We start from the raw sequence: 22,173 nt of genomic DNA on the forward strand, positions 1-22,173 counted from the left end.
ATCAGGCCATAAACTCCTCGAGAGTTTGTACTGTGTCTTGACAACCTGTATCAGTAGTGCTTTGCATCCAAGAAGCAGGTGAATATTTTTCTGGTTAAGCCCTTGATTAATCAGTACAGCCCCACCATTGACTGAGATCTGTCCGTGGTCCTGAAGGTCACACTTGAGACTATCAACTCATTCACAGGAAAGGGAGGCAGTTGATTCTAGCTGACTTGTGCAAAGGTGATCTCCACATACATTCGTGAAATAAAGTGAGGACAAGCTTTATTGTTTAGTGAAAAGGGAAGGCTACAAATGAGTCATGGCATGCCCACAATCCCATATAAAGTCTGGTTTTATGTTTATTCCATCGCTCAACAGTCACTTAGCAATGCTGTGTTAGGGACAGTGCGGGGGCAGGGTAGGGGCAGAGAAAAAAAAAATAATGCATATGTGATTCCCGCATTCAAAATTTTTCACAGTCTGTTGGTATTCTGAAAGTACTAACCTGACTATTACAATGTTCATATTCTTTTTACTTTTTGAGACAGAGTCTCACTCTGTCACCCAGGCTGGAGTGCAGTGGCACGATTTCGGTTAACTGCAACCTCCACCTCCCGGGTTCAAGTGATTCTCCTGCCTCAGCCTCCTGAGTAGCTGAGATTACAGGCATGCACCACCATGCCCAGCTAATCTTTGTATTTTTAGTAGAGACAGGGTTTCACCATGTTAGCCAGGCTGGTCTCAAACACCTGTCCTCTAGTGATCCACCTGTCTCAGCCTCCCAAAGTGCTGGGATTACAGGCGTGAGCCACTGTGCCCGGCCTTGTTCATATTCTTGTTTCTCCAATTGTCTGTAGCAATGTCTGTACATAAAATGTGTTGATTGCTAAGTAATTGTGCTATCAGGAGACCCTGAAAAAATAAGACTATATTGAAGAATAGATAAGAAGAAATAGAAAACTATAAGAGAAAGAGAAAACATAGGGAGATTGTAATATGAGAGAAAGGATGAGAAAGTGAAAGAGAGGAAGAAGAGCATATTCAGACAGAAGGAAATTCCAGGAGAGAAATAGAGGTGAATTATTTGGCTGCAGCCTCACGAGCCTCTGTGTGGGCCCTGAACGAGCCATCCTCAGGACCTTTGCACGTGCTGTTCCTGCTGCCACCCCGGTCTTCACAAGATTCCTCCTGTCTTCACATGGGGCTCTGATCAGAGGTCACCTGTCATGGAAGCGGTCCCTGACTGCTGTCCCCAAAAGCCCTTCAAGCACCCCCTGCATTCCATCCATCATGAGGCTCATTTTTATTTCTCCCTGTTTCTGCCTGTACTTACAGTAGAATATAAACTCATTGAACAATGGTAGAAACAAGAAACTCCTGTTTTGAGATTATTCTGGTGCCAGGAGATTGTTACTGGAGATAGAAAAGGCCCGAAGGACAAAAATAAAACTATACCTGATTTCCTGTTAATCATCATTCAAAATGTTCACTTCCTGGCGTGGTGTATGTGAAGGAACGAGGAATAAAACGTCAACGGGCAAAGGAGAGTTGGAGGTCTGAGCATAGAAAAGCAGGAGATCGGTGGGTATTCATAGCAGGGAGAGTGAACAGAGGGGCTGGTCTTGTTTCCAGGCAGTGCTCAGCGTCCTTGGAGAGGGGCCACCGTGAAGTTAGGGTGAGAGCAGGCAGGATGAGGGCGAGGCTGTTCCTCCCCAGCCACCTGCAGCTGGAGGACTGAGGGATGGAGAAGGCAGAGTCAGAGCTCCGCGGGGACGGAGCTTTCCAAGGGAACCACGTGAAGCAGAATATAAAAAGAGATTAAATTGTGTGCATAAGTACTGATTCTAATGATTGACCATGAAAGGTGACCTAGAGGTAAGGTCAAGATCAGTGGAAGATGGTTGTATGGATGGAGTGTTGGTCCCCAAGAGATGAATGAATGTCGGTGTCAGATGGGGAGGAGGAGTCCTCCGGAAGGGAAGGCAGGAGGTGATGCTCCGGATGGGATGCTTGAACAGAGGGGATGGTGTGATACTCTTTATTGGTAATGACAAGGATGATGGGAAGTGGATGGTTAAGGAAGTTTGGACAGGAGATTTGGGAGAGAGGAAATCAATGTGGAGATAGTGAAAAGTGGTGGGAGGATCACCTGTGTTAGTGTTATTCCACCTCAGCATCGTAGAAAATTTGGGCTGGAATGTTCTTTCATGCAGGGTGGAGGAGGCCGTCCTGATTTTCTAGGGTGTTTGTCAGCATCCCTGCCTGCTACCCAGGGGATGTCAATCCTTCTCTTCAGTTGTGACCCCAAATGTTTATCCAAACTTGCCAAATGTCTCCTACGGGCAAAATACCCCTGGTTGGGAACCACAGATTACAATGCACATAACATTCACCTGGAAATTAGCAGGCAGTCATATTGGTGAGGATGACAGTTCACATCTGCAGAGGACTAAGGTCACAAAGAATAAGGGTTTCATGAGGATCTAGGCACCAACCCTGTCTGTCATTTTCCGTAATTCTGATCCATGACATCTGGGACCTTGCTGACTGCACAGGGATGATCCTGCCAGGTCTTGCCTATTCCGAAAGATGGCAATCAGTTTCCTTGAGAGGGAGCCTTTCATGTGGAAATGAATCCAGAGCCCACACCCCAACCAGCTCCTCTATGGAGCTGTCACACTCAGGGCCACTGTGACCTGCCCTATCACCCAGGGCCATAACCATGGACAGCCATGGGCTCTGCCCAGAGCCACTGAAATTACTCCAGGTAGTCGATCCTGAGCCTGCATGTTTTGTCTCCCTTGTTTTTTCCTTCAGAAACCATAAGGAAGGCCCTTTGCTCACATGCTCCCCATGAGTTTCTGCCTCTTGATGGACACTGGGGCTTCCCCTGTGGCCCGTCTTGGCTTGGCGTGCCCCTTCCTCTTGTGAATGTCACAAGCTATTGTTTTTTAGTGACAGTCATTTCCTGCTCTTTTTTTGTTTTGTTTTGAGACGGAGGGAGTCTCGCTCTGTCGCTCAGGCTGGAGTGCAATGGTGCGATCTCGGCTCGCTGCAACCTCTGCCTCCTGAGTTCAAACAATTCTCCTGCCTCAGCCTCCCGAGGAGCTGGGATTACCGGCACCTGCCACCACACTGGCTAATTTTTTGTATTTTTAGTAAAGATGGGGTTTCACCATGTTCGCCAGGCTAGTCTTGAACTCCTGACTTCAAGCGATCCGCCCGCCTTGGCCTCCCAAAGTGCTGGGATTACAGGCATGAGTCACTGCACCCGGCCCTCCTGTTCTCTTTAACTGTTTTGTGTGAAACTTTGTGATGCGGGGAATTGCTTCCTGCGAGAATTCTTAAATTTCATTTTGTGAGAGTCCTTCAAAACCCAGAGGCATTTTCTCGTACTTCGCACGCGCGTGCGTGTGTGTGTGTGTGTCTGTGTGTGTGTGTGTGTGTGTGATTGAAGGGGAATTGGGAGCTGACTCTTGAGTCTCAGGTCATTTTCTTGCCCCATATTTACCTTATTAGGACACTCCCTAAACCCAAACGCCTAATCTCAAGGCTAGAGCAAGACGGCAGCCCTGGAATCTCTCCTCTGGGAGGTGCCAGCACCCGGCTGCTTGGATGCTCAGAGGCAGGATGGGAGCAGGTGACGGGGGTGTGGGCTTGGGACCAGACAGCCTGGAGACCTCCCCTCTGTGAGCCCACTGTCCTCCTCTGTAAAATGCAGACACTCCTAGGACCTCGCTCACAGCCAGGGCTGCTAGGGATGGCTGTTTATGTTGTACCCTGCACTTAGGCTCCTGTCCAACGCAAGGGGCAAAATGTGAAACCCAGCCTGCTCTCCGCAGCTGTGTCTGTGCAGAGCTGAGGGATTATTTTCAGGCATCCCACTGACCTGTCCCACTTCCCACAGCCCACCCTGTACATAGGCACAGCCAGTGTAATTTGGGAAAAACTCATTTTAAACAAACAAAAAATTGTCCCAGCCAATACAACATACCCCTTTAAAAAGTGCATTATGGTGTTTTTCTTTTCATTTGAAGCAATGTCTATGACATTGCAACATATATATATATATATATATATAACTTAATATTTAACATTTTAACCATAATTAATTGTACAGTTCCCATATTAGGTGCATTCACATTGTTTTACTATGATCACCACTGTTCATCTCCAATATTCTTTTCATCTTGAAAAACTGAAACTCTGTACCCACAAACAACAACTCCCTACTTCTCCCTCTCACCCCGTCCCTAACAGCCACTTTCTTTTTTCTTTCTTTCTTTCTTTCTTTCTTTCTTTCTTTCTTTCTTTCTTTCTTTCTTTCTTTCTTTCTTTCTTTCTTTTCTTTCTTTCTTTCTTTCTCTTTCTTTCTTTCTCTTTCTTTCTTTCTTTCTCTCTCTCTTTCTTTCTTTTTCTTTCTCTTTCTTTCTTTCTTCTTTCTTTTTTTTTCTGAGATAGAGTCTGGCTCTGTCGCCTAGGCTGGAGTGCAGTGACACAGTCTCTGCTCACTACAACCTCTGCCTCCCAGGTTCAAGTGATTCTCCTATCTCAACCTCCCGCGTAGCTGGGATTAAGGCTCCCACCACCATGCCTGACTACGTTTTGTATTTTTTTTTAGTAGAGACAGGGTTTCACCATGTTGACCAGGCTGGTCTCAAACTCCTGAGCTCAGGAGGTCCACTCGCTTCGACCTCCCAAAGTGCTGGGATTACAGGCGTGAGCCACTGCGCCCAGCCCACTTTCTACTTTCTGCTGTATTAGCTGGTCAGCTTTAGGGACACTATATTATTGGAGTCATATGGCACGTCTTCTTTTGTGCCTGGCTTGTTTCACTGAGCATAATGTCTCGAGGTTTATCCAGGCTGTAGCACGTGGCAGGATTTCCTTCCTTCGTAAGGATGAATAACATCCCATGGTATTGATAGAGGATATTGTGTTTATTCATTCATACTTTGATGGACCTTTGGGTTCCTTCTGCTTCTTGCTGTCGTGAATGCTGCTATGAACACAGGTGGACACATATCTGCTCGAGTTCCTGCTTTCAATTATTCTGGGTCTATATCTCGAAGTGGTGTTGATGCATCATATTGTTAGGGAAACAGGAGCATAGGAGAACAAGGGCGACACCATTTTAAAATCTGTCCAAAAAAACTAGCAAGGCACATTCCTTGCCAGCCCTCCTCCATGGCCATTAAGACGTGTATAGCTGAGGAAACAGCTTAATCAAGCCTGCAAGGACAAACTCCTATGAGAGCAAAATGTCCAGATACCCCAATATGGCATTATATGCTTTTAAGATGATTATAGTTATGCTTTGATGCATTTATGCACCAAAATGCCAAGGATAACTTTCCTTAAATCAACAAAATAATAAATTTTGTCATGCTGCGAGCCCACCTGCACATACACATAACTTTGCTTAGCTATTACATAGATAAGACCCCCACATAAGTAAAACTTAAAACAAAGATGAGGCATTCCTCTCTTTGCTTTCTGAGGACACCCTACTCTGTATCTGAGTCACTTTCAGTAAATGATCTCTTCTTGCTGCACTCTGCAGCTCACCTGGAAGCACCTCCTGCAAGACATCCAAGGACCCTCTCTTGGGGTCTGAATTGATAACTGTTTTCTGGCAACAATATGGTAATTCTACTTTTATTTGTCCAGAAACTATTGCACTGTTTTACAAGGCAGCTGCACCATGTGTCCATCCCACTGTCAAAAACCAGAATTTCCACCAGTTTATTTCCACTGTAATCAGATTCAGGATCAGCTGCTCAATGCTCGAAAGCCAGGCACGGGAGGCAAGGGTTGGCAGAAGGAAAGACAGGTTCAATAAGAGAGCCAGAAAACCGAGACGGTGGCAAGCTAGCATTCTAAAGCACCATCTTCAATTTTAGAATTTACCATGGGGGTTTTAAAGGGAAACTTGGTATGGGAGACATGAGGAGTGTGCAGGGTGCTGGTCCGTGCCTTTGCTGTGGTGGCTATCATGGGTGTCACCCACCCCGAGGCCTGGTTGGCATTATCCTGACTTCAGAGGAAGAGATAAAGGGGTCAGATGGAAGGGAAAGGCAGTGGGTGATTAAAATATATTTTAAAAACTGAGGTCCCTGGCTACACAATGATTGAATTGGCTTTTGTTAGCGATTTATGGATCAGGCTGCATCCCATCTAGAAATACAAAGGCATTTTTGCCCTCATGGCAGAACAGTTGGCGTACTTTTTTGTCTTTTGTTTTTCTTTTGAGACGGATTCTCACTCGGTCACCCAAGATGGAGTGCAGTGCTGTGATCTCAGCTCACTGCAACCTCTGCCTCCCAGGTTCTAGCAATTCTCCTGCCTCAGCCTCCTGAGTAGCTTGGATTACAGGCGCGCACCACCACGCCCGCCTAATTTTTTGTATTTTAGTTGAGACGGGGTTTCACCACGTTGCCCAGGCTTGTCTCGAACTCCTGAGCTCAGGCAATGCACCTGCCTCGGCCTCCCAAAGTGCTGGGATTACAGGCGTGAGCCACCGCGGCCGGCCACCAGTTGGCTTTTGTAGGGCTTCTTTTTTTTTTTTTTTTTTGAGAATACTTTATGGATATATGGCAAGCTATTACATTTTTGTTCAGAAGACTTTGAAATTGTATTAGACATTTGTTACTTTTATACATTTTGAAAAGTAGTTTTTGTTAACTACTAAAAAGCCTGTTTTGGGGATTTCTGAATTTTAGGACTTCATTTGTAAGAGGTGACATCCAGCTGATATGGGTTATTGGTTTTTTTTTTTTTTATTATACTTTAGGTTTTAGGGTACATGTGCACAATGTGCAGGTTTGTTACATATGTATCCATGTGCCATGTTGATTTCCTGCACCCATTAGCTCGTCATTTAGCATTAGGTATATCTCCTAATGCTGTCCCCGCCCCCCCCACCCCCCACCCCACAACAGTACCCGGAATGGGATGTTCCCCTTCCTGTGTCCATGAGTTCTCATTGTTCAATTCCCACCTATGAGTGAGAACATGCGGTGTTTGGTTTTTTGTCCTTGCGATAGTTTACTGAGAATGATGTTTTCCAGTTTCATCCATGTCCCTACAAAGGACACGAACTCATCATTTTTTATGGCTGCATAGTATTCCATGGTGTATATGTGCCACATTTTCTTAATCCAGTCTATCGTTGTTGGACATTTGGGTTGGTTCCAACTCTTTGCTATTGTGAATAGTGCCGCAATAAACATACGTGTGCATGTGTCTTTATAGCAGCATGATTTATACTCCTTTGGGTATATACCCAGTAATGGGATGGCTGGGTCAAATGGTATTTCTAGTTCTAGATCCCTGAGGAATCGCCACACTGACTTCCACAATGGTTGAACTAGTTTACAGTCCCACCAACAGTGTAAAAGTGTTCCTATTTCTCCACATCCTCTCCAGCACCTGTTGTTTCCTGATTTTCTAATGATGGCCATTCTAACTGGTGTGAGATGGTATCTCACTGTGGTTTTGATTTGCATTTCTGTGATGGCCAGTGATGATGAGCATTTCTTCATGTGTTTTCTGGCTGCATAAATGTCTTCTTTTGAGAAGTGTCTGTTCATGCCCTTTGCCCACTTTTTGATGGGGTTGTTTGTTTTTTTTCTTGTAAATTTGTTTGAGTTCATTGTAGATTCTGGATATTAGCCCTTTGTCAGATGAGTAGATTGCAAAAATTTTCTCCCATTCTGTAGGTTGCCTGTTCACTCTGATGGTAGTTTCTTTTGCTGTGCAGAAGCTCTTTAGTTTAATGAGATCCCATTTGTCAATTTTTGTAGGGCTTCTTGAGCAGGAACAAAGAAGCAGCACCATACAAAAAGGTGGCTCTTTTAACTTCTGGTTATTTTAGGTTACTTTCCTTGTAAGGGTTAAAGCACAGGGGCTTCCTTCTCTCGGCAGCTCACGTTACTTGGGTTCTTTTAGATCAGATGCTGTGGATCTCCTGTGTTTTGAAAAAACTGGCCTGTTTAGGGATTTTCCTGTTTTTCCAAGTTTCAGTTTGATGACATGCACTTAACCTGAAAGACTCCTTTTTTGTTTGGTTTGTGAAGGGCTAGAGAAGGAGCTCTCTCCACAACAACGGGCTCCTATCAACTTTATTTAACCCACTAAGTGCAGAAGGGTTCCAGTTTCCCCAAAGCCTACCAACATCCTTTATTTTCCATTTTATGGAGAGCAGCCATGTTAAAATAATGTGTGCTGGTTCTTTTTTTTCTTTTCAATGGAAAAAATTATATTTATTTCATTTTTCAATAGTAATTATTTATTAATGGTGTGTGCGTGTCTGTTGGGCACTGCACAATTTCTCAAACCTTGGGATCAGACTGGACCGTGCCACCTGATGTTCGAAACCTTGCTGATTTTCTTGTGGTAATTGCCCTTCTTCGCAGCAACCACGGATGCCCCAGCATCACAAAGACGTGATGTCAGCAAAGGAAATGTAGAAAGACCGAATGTGGAATCGTGAGCCACTGAAGCTGGTGCTTCACATGGCGTCAGAGGTGGAATGCTGCTGTGCTTCCCCCAATTTTAACGTATCCAGCGTCCCTCTGTGGACAGCTGAAGCTGTGAGGATAGAACAGCAGGAATGCAGTAGGAATTAGTTGGTGGGGGGAGGTAATGGGAGAGCTGATCTGGTTGCTAAGCAGCTCAGAATCTCTGGAGATGAATCGTAATAGAATTAGAGTGAGAGCAGGCAGTGTGGAAGGGGCTACTCTGCTCCAGCCAAATGCAGCTGCAGAGAATAAGAAAAGTGATGTAGATGTTCCACAGTCTCTCCTTCCCTTTCCTTTTCTCTCCTCTCCTCTCCTTTTCTCTCCTCCCCTCCCCTCCCCTCTCCTCTCCTGTCCTCCCCTCCTCTCCCTTCCCCTCCCTTCCCCACCCCTCCCCTCCCCTCTCCTTTCCTTCTTTTCTTTTCTTTCTTTCTTTTTTTTTTTTGAGACAGAGTCTTGCTCTGTTGCCCAGGCTGGAGTGCAGTGGCACAATCTTGGCTCACTGCGACCTCCACCTCCAGGCTCAAGTGATTCTTCTGTCTCAGTCTTCCGAGTAACTGGGACTACAGGCACCTGCCACCACGCCTGGCTAATTTTTGTATTTTTAGTAGAGACGGGGTTTCACCATATTGGCCAGGCTGGTCTCAAACTCCTGACCTCAAATGATCCACCTGCCTTGGCCTGCCAAAGTGCTGGGATAACAGGCACCACATCCAGCCCCAAGTTTCTTTACTTAATAAGTTCTCATTTGTTTATTCCGATGGTCTTCATTTGTAATTATATGTCCATTGCCTGTATGTATTTTGGCCAACAATCCCCTAATGCAGTTCAGGATCTGTGGGAAAAATCAAGACCTTTTCAGGGGGTCCACAATTTCTAGACTATTTTTTAAAGAACATTAATATTTTATTTGCTTATTTTCTTCTCTTTTTCTCTGTATGATGTGATATTATAATATTTGAAGTAAGAAGCAGAATGGAGAATCCATTTCTCTTCCATTAAAGAGGAAATTAAAGGAGTTTGCAAAAACCTTCAAACAATATCACACTTATTACTAAGTTTTTGTTTGGAAAATACAATTATTCACAAAATGTGACCTATGTTAATATACAACAGATTTGTTGTCGTTGTCGTTAAGCTTAAAATGTAACGTTTTCTCTGACTTTATTTATAACATGATCTATATGAGATCGTGTTATGTTTTATTTATATCTTATACCAAGAAACATCGCTTGGGAGTTTCCCAATAATTTTCAGAGGGTAAAGGGGTTTGAGATGACAAACTTTGAGAATTACTGTCCTGGGTTAAATTCCTGGGTTCCGTTTCGCTGGATGGAAAGACACACACACTTAACGTTTCTGAGACATGACGCCGCATTGCTATGATGTTCCACAGCTGCTTCTCTGGCTCTGTTTTCCCACGGGAAATGTAACCCAGGTCTGTCGGACTCCTACCAATTTTCCAGTCTGCCTCCTCTCATAAATTCAGTGGAGGAATTTCTTTCTCTTTTTTTCTTTTCTTTTCTTTTTTCCTTCTTTCTTTTTTCTTTCTTTCTTTCTTTTTCTTTTCTTTTCTTTTCTTTTTCCTTTCTTCCTTTCTTTTTCCTTCCTTCCTTCCTTCCTTCCTTCCTTCCTTCCTTCCTTCTTTCTTTTTCTTTTTTTTTTTTTTTTTTCATTTTCAGAATCTCGCCGTGTCACCCAGGCTGGAGTGCAGTGGTGCAATCTCGGCTCACTGCAAGCTCCGCCTCCCAGGTTCACGCCATTCTCCTGCCTCAGCCTCCTGAGTAGCTGGGACTATAGGTGTCTGCCACCATGCCCGGCTAATTTTTGTATTTTTAGTAGAGACAGGGTTTCACCATGTTAGCCAGGGTGGTCCCGATCTCCTGACCTCGTGATCTGCCCGCCTCAGCTTCCCAAAGTGCTGGGATTACAGGCATGAGCCACCGTGCCTGGCCCAGTGAAGGAATTTCTATGGGAAGCACACATGGCCTCCAGTTACGTGGACGTTCAGAGATCTCCCCTCATGTGGGGTAAGATTAGATTTCTCAGAAGATAATGTTCAAGGTATATAGATAATGTTCAAGGTATAGACTTCAGTTTATAAACCCCATTCCCGACATGGGGTGTCGTGGGTGATCGTGCGCCAGACATGTGCCGCTTCTGAACCTCATTTCCTTTACCTGTAAGCGGAGGATGGGTTGGGTAAAAACTCAACAAAATGGCCAACACATTATAGGCATTTAATACATTATAACTAGGTTTTTCTGCATTTTTACACTAAATAGGAATAAGTTTTAATTTAATAATTATGAGCAAAAGAGGATGAGAACAAATACAGAGTCAGTGTCTGTAAAATTTCTCTCAATAGGCCAGGTGCGGTGGCTCATGCCTGTAATCCCAGCTACTCGGGAGGCTGAGGCAGGAGAATCACTGGAACTTGAAAGAAGGAGGCTGCAGTGAGCCGAGGTCGTGCCACTGCACTCCAGCCTGTGTAACAGAGAGAGACTCTGTCTCAAAGAAAAAAAAAAAAAAAGGAATGGATATAGAAGAAAAGGAAAAAAGAAAAAATATAGAAGAAAAAGAACATAGGGACACTCGTAATTTGGGATAATAAGCATAATAAAGTCAAAGTCAGGAAGAAGAATGTGATTCTAGAAGACAGAGAGAGGCAAATTATTTGGCACCAGGCCTCTGTGAACCCCTTAAATGAGCCACCCCAGACCCTTTGCACCTGTTGCTCCTTCTGCCATCACTGGGTCTTCATGTGGTGCCTTCCTGTCTCCATTAAGGACCCTGACCAGAGGTCACCTCTCAGGGATGCCTTCCCTGATTCCTGTCCCCAGAAGCTTGTCATGCACCTCTGCCTTCCAACCATCATGAGGTTGATTTTTTTATTTCTTCTCTCTATATAAAAGAACAGGATACATGTGCAGAATGTGCAGGTTTGTCACATAGGTATACATGTGCCATGGTGGTCTGCTGCACCTATTGACCTGTCCTCTAAATTCCCTCCCCTCACCGCCCACCCCCCAACAGGCCCTGCTGTGTGTTGTTCCCCTCTCTGTGTCCATGTGTGCTCATTGCTGAACTCCCACTTATGAGTGAGAACATGTGGTGTTTGGTTTTCTGTTCCTGTGTTAGTTTGCTGAGGATGATGGCTTCCAGCTTCATCCATGTCCCTGCAAAGGACATGATTTCATTCCTTTTTATGGCTGCACAGTAGTCCATGATGTATATGTACCACATTTTCTTTATCTAGTCTACCATTGATGGGCATTTGGGTTGGTTCCATGCCTTTGCTATTGTAAATAGTGCTGTGATAAACATACGTGTGCATGTGTCTTTATAGCAGAATGATTTATATTCCTTTGGGTATATACCCAGTAATGGGATTGCTGGGTCAAATGGTATTTCTGGTTCTAGATCCTTGAGGAATCACCATACCAAATCACCATACCATCTTCCACAATGATTGAGCTAATTTACATTCCCATCAACAGTGTAAAAGCGTTCCCATTTCTCCCCAGCCTCGCCAGCATCTATTTTTTCCCGACTTTTTAATAATCGCCATCCATACAGAATCAAAGAAGACCTGTATAGCCAAGACAATCCTAAGCAAAAAGAATAAAGCTGGAGGCATCATGCTACCTGACTTCAAACTATACTACAAGGCTACAGTAACCAAAGCAGCATGGTACTGGTACCAAGACAGACATATAGACCAATGGAGCAGAACAGAGACCTCACAAATAACACCACACATCTACAACCATCTGATCTTCAACAGACCTACCAAAAACAAGCAATGGGGAAAGGATCTCCTATTCAGTAAATGGTATTTGGAAAACTGGCTAGCCATATGCAGAAAACTGAAACTGGATCCCTTCCTTACACCTTATACAAAAATTAACTGAAGGTGGATTAAAGACTTAAATGTAAAACTGAAAACCATAAAAACCCTAGAAGAAAACCTAGGCAATACCACTCAGGACATAGGCATGGACAAAGACTTCATGACAAAAATGCCAAAAGCAATTGCAACAAAGGCCAAAATTGACAAATGGGTCTAATTAAACTAAAGAGCTTCTGCACAGCAAAAGAAACTATCATCAGAGTGAACAGGCAACCTACAGAATGGGAGAAAATTTTTGCAATCTACCCATCTGACAAAGGTTTGATATCTAGAATTTACAAGGAACTTAAGCAAATTTACAAGAAAAAAAACAATCCCATCAAAAATTGGGCAAAAGATATGAACAGACACTTCTCAAAAGAAGACATGTACGCGACCAACAAACATATGAAAAAACCTCAACATCACTGATCACCAGAGAAATGCAAATCAAAACCACAATGAGATACCATCTCACGCCAGTCAGAGAGGTGGTCTTTTTTGGTTTACTTCCTGTTTATTGCCTCTCTCTCTAGTGGAAAATAAGCTCCTTCGAGGATGGTAGAAATAATGAACCCCTGGTTTGCATTACTGATTGTGCCAGACGATTGTTACTGTGAATGAAAAGCTCCAAAGGACAAAAATAGATCCATACCTGATTTCCTGCTCATTATCATGAAAAATATTCATTTCTCAATGCTGCTCATACCAAGGAAATAGGAATAAAGTAACAACGCACACAAAAGAGTTGGAGGTTTGAGTATAGAAAAGCAGTCATGCAGTAGGTATTCACTGGACACAAAGTGAATGGAGAAGCTGGTCCTATTTCCAGGAGTGCTTCGCCTCCTGTGTTCATGCCATTCTCCTGCCTCGGCCTCCAAGTAGCTGGGACTACAGGCGCCCGCCACCATGCCCGGCTAATTTTTTGTGTTTTTAGTAGAGACGGGGTTTCACTGTGTTATACCAGGATGGTCTCGATCTCCTGACCTCGTGATCTGCCCGCCTCGGCCTCCCAAGGTGCTGGGATTACAGTGGGGCAGGGGCTGTTTCTCCCCAGCCACGTGTACCCACAGGAGTGAGGATGAGGAATGACATGGAGGGAGTCATGGCCCATCAGGGATGAGGGTTTCCGAGAGAATCACATGAAGCAGAGCACGAAAAGGAGATTTGAGTTTGTGCAGAAGAAACTGGTTCTAACAATCGACCATAGACAGTGACCTGAAGGTGGGATGAAGATTAGCGGGAAATGGGTGAATCAATACTATGTTTTTCCTAAAGAAAAGGAAAATTGGCATCAGGTGAGCAGAAGTCACCTGGAAGATAGGCAGTGATGTTGCAGATGGGAGGCTTGAGCTGAGGAGATGGGCTGACAGCCTCTACTGGCAACGACAAGGCTGATGGCAATTGATGGCTAATGGAGTTTAGATAGGAAATTTGGGAGAGAGGAGATCCATTTTCAGATAGTGAAGTGTTGGGAGGGTCATCTATATTAGTGTTCCTCCACTTCAGCACTATTGAAAATTTGGGCTTGAAAGTTCTTTTTTTTTGCAGGGTGGGGAAGCCTGTCCTGTTTTTGTTAGATATTGATCAATAGGATGCTGTCTGCTACCCAGCTGATGCCTACAGCCCTCCTCCAGTTGTGACAGCCAAACATGTTTCCAAAAATTGGCAGATGTCTCCTCATGGCAAAATCTTCCCTGGTGGAGAACCACGTGTAGGATATTCCCCAGGATTATAGAGGAAAGTGATGTTGGTGAGGACAACAGTCCACATGCACAGAGAATTGAGATCACACAGAAACAGGGGCTTTTCATAAGGCTATGTGTACCAACCTTGCCTGTTATTTTCTGCAATTCTGATGGGTCACATCTTGGACCTTGCTGACCCTGGAGGGATGATCCTGCTGGGTCTCGTCAATTCCTGGAGATAGTAAACGGCTCCCTTGAAAGGCAGCCTTTCATGTGGAAACCAATCCAGATCCCACTCCCCAGTCATCACACTCAGGGCCACGAATCACTCAGCTGCCCTAATCACCCCAGGACCAGGCATCAGACAGCTTGGGGACAACCCCTATGCCCAGAGCCACTGAAATTCTTCAGAGAAGCCAATCTTTTACCTGCTCGTTTACCCCTACTTATTCTTTCCCTTGGAAACCATAATTAAGGCTCTTCACTCACAAGTCCTTCCATCCCCTTCCTCTTGCCAGATACTTGTCCTTCCTGTGTGGCTACCTGGTGTGGTGTGCCCCTCCTCTTGGGAATGTGAGCAAACAGCTATATTTGCAGTAACAACTTGTCGTCAGTCTGTGTTACCGTAGTGTGTGAAACTTGGTAATTTCTGGTTTGATTCATGCAATTATGAGCCTCATTTTGTGGAAGTCCCTTGAGCACCCTGATGCATCTCCTTGTTGTGTGTGTGTGTGCGCGCACGCACGTGTGTGTGTGGTTGAAGGGGAGTTTGGGAGACATGCCATTCTCAAGCAAATTGGAGACGCAGACCACTTTCCCTGCCCCTTGTCTATGTTATTAGAACCTTGCCCAAACCTAAATGCCCAATCCCAAAGATGGGGCAAGACAGGGGCCCTGGACTCTCCCTTCTGGGAGGGGCCCTGGACTCTCCCTTCTGGGAGGGGCCAGGGCACTTTTCTTTGGATGCTCAGACGTGGGATGGGAGCAGGTGATCGAGGCGTGGGCTCAGGGCCAGAGAGCCTGGAGACTTCCCTCTCTGAGCCCAGTATTTGCCCCATAAAATGCAGGCACTCGTAGGTCTCGCTCACAACCAGGGCTGTGGGGATAGCCACGTGTATGTTCCTCAGCATTGAGGCTTCTGTCCAAGAAGCCGAGGGGAGGTGAAATCCAGCCTACACTTTTTCCAAGTTGTGCCTAGTCCGAGGATGAATAATCCCACCAGCGCCACCCCCTCATTGACCTCTGCAAAGCCCCTTAGCCCACCATGGCCTTGGGTTCACTCATGAAATTTGAGAAACAAATTAGTTCAAGGAACAAGAGAGCAAATAAATAGTGACGTAGCCATTTTCAGGATCTCATTTTTTTCCTGTTTCTTCTTACATGAGGCAATGGTAAAGCTACTGTGAAGTGCCTTTGCCATCACTAGATGGTACTCTTGAAGCACTAGAATGTATACAGACGTTTAAAATTTTTTTTCATTTTTAATTGTTGCAAAATACACAGAACATAAAATTTACCATATAAGCCATTTTTTACTAATATTAATTGAAAATCAAAGGCTGGCAAGTTTAATTTTTTTTTTTTGAGACAGAGTCTCGCTCTGTCGCCCAGGCTAGAGTGCAGTGGTACGATCTCGGCTCACTGCAGGCTCCGCCTCCTGGGTTCACGCCATTCTCCTGCTTCAGCCTCCAAGTAGCTGGGACTACAGGTGCCCGCCACCATGCCCGGCTAATTTTTTGTGTTTTTAGTAGAGACGGGGTTTCACTGTGTTAGACAGGATGGTCTCGATCTCCTGACCTCGTGATCCGCCCGCCTTGGCCTCCCAAAGTGCTGGGATTACAGGCGTGAGCCACCACGCCTGGCCTAAACATTTTTTTAATTGTTAAAAATGATGTAGACCAGGCGCAGTGGCTCAAGCCTGTAATCCCAGCACTTTGGGAGGTTGAGGTAGGAGCATCTTGTGAGCCCAGGAATTTGAGACCAACCCAGGCAACATGGCAAAACCCTGTCTCTACAAAAAATAAAAATAAATTAGCTGGGCATGATGGTGCAGGCCTGTAATCCCAGCTACTCAGGAGGCTGAGGTGGGAGGATGGCCTGAGCCCAGGAAGCGGAGGTTTGCAGTGAGCCGTGATCGTGCTGCTGCACTCCAACCTGGGTGACAGAGCAAGATCTTGTCTAACAAAATGGTGTAAATCATTACATAGTTTAACGCTGATATTTTCATCGTCTTTTAAGTGTGCAGTTTGTTGGCCTCCATTACATTCGGGTTATTTGCAAACATCACTACCTTCCACGCCCAGAACAGTCTTCATCCTGCAAAACTGGAATTCTGAGCCGATTGTACATGAGCTCTGCATTTCTCCTCTCTAAGCCCCCATGAACTACCATTCTACTTTGTGTGTCTATGCATTAGGCTAGTCTGGGGCCTGACCTAAGTGGAATCATGCGACAGTTGTCCCTCTGGGGCTGTTATTCCACTCGGCATCACGTCCTCAGGGTTCCTCCGTGTTGTAGCCTGGGTCTGGGTTTCCTTTCTTTGTAAGGCTCAGTCATATTCCATTGTATGTGACACTACAGCTTGTTTACCAATATCCACTCGTCCTTTGATAGACACTTGCGGTTTTCCATCTTTGACTATTATGAATAATGCATCGTGTCACATTTCCAGCAACAAGGCAGAAGGTTCCTACTTTTCCAAAGCCTGCCAGCACTTGTTATTTTCAGGCTGGGCATGGTGGCTCACGCCTGTAATCCCAGCACTTTGGGAGGCTGAGGTGGGCAGATGACCTGAGGTCAGGAGTTCGAGAGCAGCCTGGCCAACACGGTGAAAATCTGTCTCTACTAAAAATACAAAAATTAGCCAGAAATTGCTTGAACCCTGGAGGCGGAGGTTGCAGTGAGCCGAGTTCATGCCACTGCACTCCAGCCTGGGCAACAGAGTGAGACTCCGTCTCAAAACAAGCAAACAAAAAACCACTTGTTATTTTCTGTTTTATGGATCACAGCAATGTTAATAAATGTGTGGTGGTTTCTTCTTTCTCTTAAAAATAATTTTTCTTTTCAAACAAAAACTATTTAGAAAAGCCATGTTGAATCATGGCCCAGCTTGGAAAGTTATTTATTAAAATTAATTAATTTTTATTAAAACTTTTTAAAAAGGTAGATACAGGCTTGTTACAAGGACATCTTGCCTGATGTGGAGTTTGGCTTCTAATGACCCCGTGGCCCGAGTAGTGAATGTGGCATGAGACAGGCGGTACCCTCCCTTCTGGTGTTGGCAGTGTCTACTGTTCTCATATCCGTGTGCCTGTGTACCCAATGTTTAGCTCCCACTTTTAATGGAGAATGCATGGTAAAAATCATTCTTTATTCTTCAATCATGGCGATTCCTTCATCATGGGACACACGTGCCTGTTGGGGACTGCAAACCTCTCACCCCTTGGCATCAGCCTGGACTGCACCACTCTCATTTATCTATGTTAATTTTCGGGTGGTGACTGCTTCTCTTCACAGCAGCCACTGACACCCCAGCATCACAGAGATGTGATGTCAGCAAAGGAAATGTTGAAACTGCGAACCCCTGGAGCTGGCAGGTTCTGTGGTGTCAGATTTCGAATACAGCTGTATTTGATGCCTTCAGTGTTAAGGTACCTAGGATCTCTCTGCAGAGATCGTCACAGCGGTGAGGACAGAACAGCAGGAATGCAGTAGGTGTTCACTGCAGGGGAGAGAATGGAGGAGCTGGTCTGATTAGCAGGCAATGCTCAGTGTCCTTGGAGATAAGTCACCATGGAAACAGAGTGGGAACAGGCAGTGGGGGAGGGGCTGTTCCTCCCCAGCCAAATGCAGCTGCAGAGAAGGAAAGTGATGTGGGGCCGGTGCGGTGGCTCAGGCCTGTAATCCCAGCACTTTGGGAGGCCGAGGCGGGTGGATCACTTGAGGTCAGGAGTTCGAGACCAGCACAGTCAACATGGTGAAACCCGTCTCTACTAAAAGTACAAAATTATACAAAATACAAAAATACAAAAAATACAAAAATTAGCTGGGCATGGTGATGCACGCCTGTAATCCCAGCTACTTGGAGGCTGAGGCAGGAGAATCACTTGAACCTGAGAGGTGGAGGTTGCAGTGAGCCGAGATCACACCAATGCACTCCAACCTGGTTAATTCAAAGTGAAACTCCATCTCAAAAAAAAAAAAAGAGAGAAAGAAAGAAAAAAAGGAAAGTGATGTGGATGTCCTATAGTTTCTTTCATGGATAACCTCAGCCAAATGTAGTTAGTCTGGTTCTAAAATTTCAGAATTCCTTGGCAATGCTGAAGTGACCCTATTCTTGAGATGCTGGCTTTTTACGAGAAATGTAAGAAAAACTCTATAGAAGAAAACCCATAACTGCAAAAACATGCAGAAATAACTAAGGAAAACTTGTGACATTTTGATAAGAAAACTATAAAGCTTTACTGATACAAAAGCTTGAATGAATGAAAAGACAGTATCATATTCCTGGATGTTAAGATTAAATGTAACAATGTTAATCCTCCCTAATTTATAAGTTCATTGCAATAATAATCAAAAGGTTCGTTTTTGATTACTAAAGACAAATTTTAATCTGGAATAACAGAAACTTACATATATAACTTCACATAAATTTATGCATACATGTACACACACTTTTTAAAGGCACAATGATGGAAAACATTAAATATAGCTATAAAAATTTAAAAGAATATAGATCTAGGATAAAACAGGGCAACAAGCCAATAAAAGCAAATAGATGGTCCAAATATAGATCCTACATTATAAAATATAACTATTTATAATTTACTAATAATGTTGGGACAATGAACAATGAGGAAGAGTAATTTTAATTAATTCTCTTTTCATACAATATGCCCAAGTAAATTCAAGAATGACTAAAGCATATTTTTAAAACTCCAGAATAAAACACTAATGTTTACAGAGCATTAGATTTTGTAGGGTTGGAAGAAAATAGAAGGATTGAAATATATAAAAATTGAAATATTTTCAAAAAATAAAGAAATACCAAACAGGGAAAATCACTTGCAGCCAAGATGATGACAAATAATTAATCTCTTTATTATATAAAGAGATGGTTCAAATTGATAGGAAGCTATTAAAGTCACATAGACAAATGATTAAAAGACAGACAATGCGAGGAGAGGAAACAATGGCTAAAAAGCTTACAGGAGAAAGTTCAACATCCTTAAAAATCAAAGACAATTAAAGTGAGATGCCCTTTCCCCTAATAGCAAAGTTGCTACTAAACACCCTATAATGAGAAGTGCTGTTATTACAGAACGCCAGCTGCGCAGGAGGTGTGGGGGGCAGCAGGGGTCTGTGAGGAACACGTATCCCGAAAGCTTACTAGCAGTAGCAGCAGTGCAAACTGATATAATGTTTCCAAAAGGAACTTGGATATATCAAAATACACCTTCTGACACAGCGATTCCTCTTTGGCAAATATATATCTTAAAGAAATTTTACATTTGGAAAAATGTTTAAGCACCAAAATGTTCATTATAGTATATTTATAACTATGAAAAATTGAAACTAAATTTTACCTCCCAACAACGGAGGAGAAGCCATACACAGAAAGCACTGGGTATGCTGTGCAATTGTTAAGGAGGTGATAACCATAGACAAGTGAGTGACGAAAGCAGTTTTGTAAGGTATAAGATTGGGTAGAAAAACAAAGTATATACTATTGCATACATGGAATGGTCACAGCTATATGACAACTATCTATAAATATCTTAAAAATAGGTAATACAGGGCTGGGTGTGGTGGCTCATGCCTGTAATCCCAGCACTTTGGGAGGCCAAGGCAGGCAGATCACCTGAGGTTAGGAGTTCCAGACCAGCCTGGCCAACATTGCGAAACCCTATCTCCACCAAAAATAGAAAGAAAAAAAAAAGCCAGGCAGGGTGATGCATACCTGTAGTCCCAGCTACTTGGGAGGCTGAGGCAGAATTGCTTGAACCTGGAAGGTGGAGGCTGCAGTGAGCCAAGATCGTGCCATTGCACTCCAGCCTGGGCAACACAGCGTAATACAGTCACAAGGGTAACAAAGTGGACAGGTATATAGACTGTGAAAATGAGATCTTCAGCCACTCCCCAGAGGCAACGACCTTCATAAGTCTTAATTTTAAGTTACAAGAAAACAGGCTAAAATGTTAATGGTGTTTATAGTGTGTTTTTCTTTTCGGGGGCAGAGGGAGGGGGAGAGATCTGTGTTTCTGTAAAGTAGATGCCTTTAGTGAGTCAAATATTACTTTAAAAAGAAAAATAAACATTAATCCATCAGAAATGTGCACTTAAAAAAAATGAAGGTGAGTTCACACAAATTAGTAAGAAAAAGCATAAAGACAAAAAAGCTAAAGAGGTAAAGGGCCTAGGTTATACATAAAGAAGTTTTAAAAACTTATTTGGAGAAAAATGCATAATAATAATGCAAAAAATGGATTAATTATTGTTAATAATCTTTTTTTGGTTTATCAAATAGGTAAAGATTTTTTGGTTGTTGTTTAAGTGAATAAATACCCAGTGCTGGCAAAGTTATTAAAAGGGAGTATTTATTTGATACTAGGGTGACAAAGGCAGTTCTTTGCACACACAAAAACTGCTTAGTGTGTCTTGTTTGCCTTGGGTGCTGTGCTGAGAAAGATCCAACCCTGTCCTCAGGTTCACTGGAACCAGAGAGTGTAAAACTGGTTAACAACGCCTGCCAGGGACTCGAAAGGGAGGATGGTTTACCACCTATTTCATACCTCTGGCCCTCCCTTTGCTGAGGGCTGCAAGTGGCAGAGCCCCTCCAGAAACAAATCCAGCAGCATCTTTCAAGAGCCTCAGAAATGTTCATCACATGTCATCTAGTAAAACCACTTTTTGGAAATCGATTCTAAAAAAACTGTAAATACAGTACTTTATGCTTTGTGAATCAGACTTTTATATAAAGTCATTAAAAATTGTCACAAAATCAGAACTTTAAACTTGTAATGTTATTTTAAAAAACCTACACATAGAAAAAATTATTTGTAGAAAAAATACTAAAATATGATAAAACGTGGTTTGCATTTTGATGTATTAATTGTGGTTTGCAACTCTAGTTTATTGCTGCTAATAAAACATTTTTAAAAATAAATTTTAGGCCGGGCACGGTGGCTCACGCCTGTAATCCCAGCACTTTGGGAGGCTGAGGTGGGCACATCATGAGGTCAGGAGTTTGAGACCAGCCTGACCAACATGGGGAAACCCCATCTCTACTAAAAATACAAAAATTAGCCGGGCGTGGTGGCGTGCACCTATAATCCCAGCTACTCAGGAGGCTGAGGCAGGAGAATTGCTTGAACCCAGGAGGTGGAGGTTGCAGTGAGCCGAGATCATACCACTGCACTCCAGCCTGGGTGACAGAGTGAGACTCCATCACAAAAATAAAATAAAATAAAATAATAAAATTTAAAATATTCCCTAATTGCAGCTACTCGTTACTGAGTGCCTTTTAAATATCAGGCACTATTAGGCTCTTTTCTATAAATGAACTCTAGGCCTTTCAATGGTTCTCCCAGGGGAGGGTCCCCATTTCCTAAGAAAACGAGGTATAATCAGCCTCTAAGGAGGACACTGAGATTTGACCTCAGCTCTCCCTGGCTCCAAAACCCACCCTCTCTCTTCTCTGCCAAGGGCCTCTTCTACCTGTGAATATAACCACCTCCCTGGACTTGCACTAGCTGCGCACCTAGGACTATTAGGAAGTTTATTATCCCTCTCTGTTTTCCAAAATTTTCTTTAATATGCTTAATATTATCTGTATAGTAAGGAAACAATACCTAATAAAACTATGTTAAAAATCAGAGTCCAAACAAAAGACTTCAGTTCATCTGTGGTTCTTTCTAGGTCTGACTTAAATCCTGTTATATCCTAATATGGGTTCATCATGCAGATTCTTCAAGAAGAAGAGGGTTGCGGAGGAGAGGTAAGTGGTTTATAGTCCTTCCCTAGAGGAAAAAATCAATACAACCTATAAACCCTGCTAGGATGAGGCTAGGAGTGTTTCTAAAACCCTCAA

The 22,173-nt window shown here is 43.6% G+C and overlaps 1 long non-coding RNA gene across 1 annotated transcript in view; it reads left to right on the forward strand.

The window, feature by feature from the left end:
* Nucleotides 1–22,172, forward strand: part of LOC116479262 (uncharacterized) — an 88,525-nt gene extending 66,353 nt beyond the window's left edge. The window contains exon 4 of the long non-coding RNA XR_009209137.1: nt 22,002–22,172. This is a non-coding gene — a long non-coding RNA (uncharacterized LOC116479262). The remainder of the gene's footprint in view (nt 1–22,001) is intronic.
* The last annotated feature ends 1 nt before the right edge of the window (nt 22,173 follows it).

Source organism: Hylobates moloch, unplaced genomic scaffold, assembly GCF_009828535.3.
Source record: "Hylobates moloch isolate HMO894 unplaced genomic scaffold, HMol_V3 SCAFFOLD_12, whole genome shotgun sequence".
Taxonomy (NCBI): domain Eukaryota; kingdom Metazoa; phylum Chordata; class Mammalia; order Primates; family Hylobatidae; genus Hylobates; species Hylobates moloch.